The sequence below is a fragment of the Choloepus didactylus genome, chromosome 7 (assembly GCF_015220235.1).
Source record: "Choloepus didactylus isolate mChoDid1 chromosome 7, mChoDid1.pri, whole genome shotgun sequence".
NCBI classification, from domain to species: Eukaryota; Metazoa; Chordata; class Mammalia; order Pilosa; family Megalonychidae; genus Choloepus; species Choloepus didactylus.
In genome coordinates this window covers 72,348,847-72,353,982 of record NC_051313.1, presented here as the reverse complement: position 1 = coordinate 72,353,982, position 5,136 = coordinate 72,348,847, and positions in this window count along the sequence as shown.

The following is a 5,136-nucleotide window of genomic DNA, read 5'->3' as shown; positions in this document are numbered from 1 at the left end:
TTTCAGTGTTCTCAGTGTTTTGCCTGATGAGTTTTTGGGCACTCTGGCTTGGTGCATAAATATTTATGATTGCTATGTTTTCTTGATTAATTGACCCTTTTATTAACGTATAGTGTCCTCTGTTGTCTCTTTAATTGTTTTATTTTTGAAGTCTACTTTGTCTGATATTATTTGAAATATCTTTTTTCAACCTTTAACTTTCAGCCTATTTTTGTCTTTGTGTCTGAAGTGAGTTTCTTATAGACAGCATATAGATGGCTCCTGTTTTTTAATCCATTTTTCCCAGTCTGTGTCTTTTTATTGGAGAGTTTAATCCATTAACATTTAGTGTTATTACTGTAAGGGCAGTACTTTCTTCTATCATTTTGTCTTTTGGATTTTGTATTTGGATTTGAAGTTCTTCTTTAGGGTCATCCAGTGTCCTCTTCAGAACCTTCATCTCTTTTGCTATGTCTTCCCTCACTTCATTTACCTGATTTTTGAATTGATTTAGATTTGCTTGAACATCTCCAATTAGTTCTTCCTTCAGTTCATTGAATTGATTTATCAGTAATTGCTTCTTCAACTCCTGTATCTCGGTTGAAATATTAGTTTGTTGCTTTGGCTGGTCCATATTTTCATGTTTCCTAGTATGGCTTGTTATCTTAAGCTGTCTAGGCATCTCACTTTCTTGATTAGTTTATTTTGGAGACGGTTTTCACTCTTTTATTTAGGGTTTTCTTGTTTGTTGGCTTTGTTCTCTAACCCTTGGTGTTAAGTTCAGCCTATTCTAGACCTTTAGCTTAGATTCTATTTAGTTGGTCAGAGTTTTTCACCTCTTGTTTTTCTGTTTCTTGCCCTGCCTCTATGTTGCCTTTTTGTGTGATGGTTTCCTCAGATATGGTCAACCCCAGTCAGGTTTTCCCAGTCCAGAGAGCCCAGGTCTCAGGAGGAGGGTATGGAGTTTCCTTGAGAATGACACCCCCCTGTGAGACCTTTAAACTCTGTGCTTCTCCTATCGTATCCAGCAGGTGGTGCTTGCCAGCCCACAGTTCCCCCACCAGTGTATGGAGGCATGGACCCTTTAGTTCTCCAGGTGACCCTGACTCTGTCGGGGTCATGGCTGACTGAAGCTGGTTTCTGAATTCCAGCCCCTGGGGTCTGAGTTCCCAAAAGGAGGGCTGCCACTGGAGCTGGGCCACACCCCCCTTTTCTTGGGAAGTTACAGTGTTTAGCAAATTTTCTCCACTGCTAGACTTATTGCTTTGTCCCTCAGAGCTGTCTTAGCTCTGCTCTTGCCTGGGCCCAAATTGCAAGTCTTTGAGTCTTTCTGTAATGGGCTTCTTAGAATAATTATTTTTTAAAAAAGAGAAAATGATTAAAAAAAAGGAAAAATGAGAAAGAAGGGTCCAATGTGGACTATTTGCAGTCCTTGCAGGTCTAATGGGCTATTGAAATGCTAAAAGACAAGGAGTTGAGGGTGACTAAGGAACAATGAAGAAAGGGGAGAAACCAGCTTTTCAGACAAGGGCTCTTGCCCCCTGGATTTGCATATGTGTCTGACTGTATTTGAACCCTGCCCTTCTGCATATTATGTTTACCAGAACTCCAAAAAGTCTGTTTTTATTTATTTATTTTTTATTTTTTTGCTATTTTTGCTAACCCTATCTCCTCTCTGCTTTGCTGACTACTCCCAGATTCTCTGGTGTCTGGTCTCAGTTTACCTATGGTTGGAGTTTTTGTTCTCCCTCCTGGTTCCCAGCACTGATGGCCCCTACTCTCTTAGGATTGTGCCTGGCAGGGAGGGGCATAGGCACCCTGGCCACGAGAGCTTACAGATTTTGCTGATCTCAGATGCTTCATGAGTTTGTGAGTGTTATATGAAGTACGTTCAATCTCAAATTCCTCTGCGGTGTCCAGTCTACACAGTTCCTGGCTTTCTACCAACTGCCCCAGAGGAGAAACTAACACCTGCACCTCATCATTCCACCATCTTGCCCCTCCCTCTGCTGGTTCATTTTTTAAAATAATTTCTGTTTATTGAAATTCTCATTTTATTCATATATCATTTTTTTGTAGTTCTTTGTGCCCTTTGAACATTTTTAAGACAGTTTTTAAAACGTCTTTGTTTGGGATGTACAATGACTCGTTTGCCTCATTTGTGGTTTCTGTAGCTTTATTTTGTTCCTTTGAGTGTTCATGTATCCTGATTTTTTTTTTCTACCTTGTGATTTTGTTGTTGTTGTTGAAATTTGGACATTTGAATATTTTAATGGTGTTAACTCTGGAAATCATATTCTTTTCCTTCCTCAGGGGACCCCACCCCCCCCCCCCGCCTTACTGTGGAAGGCTATAATAGTCTTGTTTAGCGAATTTTCTATACTATTTAGACAAAGACTGTATCCTTTAGGGAACTGAATTCTTTCTTCTTTAAGCTTGTATTCAATTAGTTTTATAACAGAAATTACTTTGAATGTCAGGAGCTCACAAAAAACAAAACAAAACAAATACAATAGAAAACCCCTTTTTTAAGTCTTTGCAGATTGATTCTATGCTTATGCTCTTCTTCAGCAGTTAGCCAGCTCACTCTGGGCCTAAAAAACAGCCCAAGGCAAAAATCACAGGGTCCTCTCGGTTCTTTTCTGTGCATGTGTCTTGTCCCGGGCATGTGGCGCAAAGGATCTTATCAGTTCCCTCTCCCTCATACTTGAGTACATGGATGCTCTGTATGCCCCCAACTTCCTCTAGGAAATTCACTGCCTTTCCTTCCAGTACGTGCATGATTTTAGGTCTCTACTGGTAATCCTTTGCCACAGGCAGATGTGGTTTATTGTTTTCTTAAGTATTTTAGAGTCCCTGCTAGCCACTTTTATGTCTAGAGCAAGTTCTGGGACTGGTGAGACAGAGAGGGATGTCCTGGATCAGTCTTTCAGGCTGCCACCTGATGGAATAGTACAGATTTACATTCACCCCAACATGTGCATATGGGTTTCTTAGCTCCCTCCAGACTAGAGATGTGCACTGGGAGTGCAAACTGGCACTATGCCAAGAAAGGAAGGGATGAGGGAGGGGCCAATAAAGGCATTACAAGGTTTTCTTATTGCTTCTAAGTTGCCTTTTTCTTGATTCCATCCTCACCCAGTTACTACAACCCTTTAACTGTTTCCCAAAGTTCTGAGAAAATAGGCTCTGCTGATTTCTGCTGGCTTTTAATGTTGCTGTAGGGGAATGGAACTGGGAGTTTCTCCATCATCTTGTTGATGTTATTCCCACAACCTTTTTTTTTTTTTTTTTAAATCAGATTTTCAAAATACACAAGTGTGGGAAGAAATGAGTGTTGGGAAAAAAGAGGAGCCTGGGATTATTTATCTTTTCAACTCATTGTTTACTCTTCCCTATTGTGTAAAGGACTATCTAATTCTTGGTCATTTTAGGCAAAGCTCAGGAGTTGTAGCCTCAGGTTATGCACAGAGAATCATAGGTGCACAGTTTTAGAATTAAATATAACTGTAGTTCAGCTCTCTTTTTAAAGGAACTAGTCAACACAATTCCAAAAATTGAGACTTCCCATTATACCACATCAAAATACCAAGTGTCCACCTGTTCACCAATCCCCCCAAAAACCCTTACATCTTACACACTCCCCTTGCTCTAAAACCAATCCATGTATCACAGCTTTCAGTAATGGAAACAGCTTTGCCATATTTTTTTCCTCATAGTGGAATGGAAGGTATACTGTTTTCAGGGCTGTGATTTGCAAGTTGTATGTAAAGGTGGTTGCCATATTGAGTGCATCTAGTTTGTCTATGTTTCTAAGCACCAGTTTAAAGTGATTTAATATCATTCTTGATGTTAGGTTTCCTAAGTGGCACCAGATGAAATTTCAGACTGGGACATTTTTATCCTAATTATTTTCCATTATACAATGTGAGAATGGAAAGAGAGCAAGGTATGTGTTTGTGTCTTATAAAAATTAGAATTGAAATCTCCTTAAGGACAGGGATTTTTTCTGGCTTGTTTACTGTGTATGCCAGCACCCAGGTCACTGTGGGCTCTGAGTCAATAATTATTGACTGAAAAACATCAGCCTCACCACATACTGATTTTTGTCACAGAATTAGGCACTGGAAATATTGCTCCCTTTCTTTATCTTATCGACTGATTTCCTTCACCCCAACTTGTTTTCTCACATAATGTTATCAGAATTCACCAGGATATAATTGTCACTATTATTTCACTGATTATTTATCAAACTCTATATAACAGTTATTTTAACACTCAGTAAGTTCTGGGTGGAAAACAAAATGTTGGCACCGAATGCTTTAAATAATATCTGGACTTGAATATATTCTCTCTTAGTAGATAATCACATCTGTCAATTTTGTGAATTTATTTGGCAGATCAGAATATTATTTCCTAGAAAGCTCTGCTTCCATTTCATAGTTTGGCTAACCAAATAACAAAAAAGATTTTCTTTCATTTTTGATTTCTTAAATTTTTGAAAACTGAATGGGTATAGAAAGTCAGACTCATCCAAATCCTCCTGTGGGGAAAGTGAGAAAAAAATTCATCGATTAACTGACAAGTTTAGGAACAGGAATCTCTGGGAATTATTTCTTTCCCAAACAGTAGAAATCAACCAAATAATTGGATTTTCTTGGGGTTAAAAGGTAACCTGCTTGTAGCTCCTCTTTTAGGGATAAAAGAAACCAGTGATTCTGTAATGCTAGATTTGACCATATAGTTTGATATGTATTTATTTGCTTGATTAGATCTGAAGTGAGCAGACTTCTTGTTTTGGCAGGATTCATCTGATTTTTTTTAAAGATTAGAAATTTCCTGAAAATTTGAAACAACTGTTAATGTGTATCTTATTTTATTTTGAACATCTGTCTACTCCCTTCTGTTTTGACCTGTACTTAGGTTAGGCTAAATATAAATTTTGTAATTTTTTTTTTCAGCCATCAGGATTGTATATTTATTGCAAGAAAAGGCAAATCACCAGGAAAGAGTCTTTTTTTGTTTTTGTTCAGTCTTTTCCTTTTTTTTTAAACAGCTTTATTGAGATACAATTCACCTACCATACAATTCACCTATTTAAAGAACACAATTCATCAAGTTTTATCCACAGAGTTCTGTATCCATCACCATAATCTA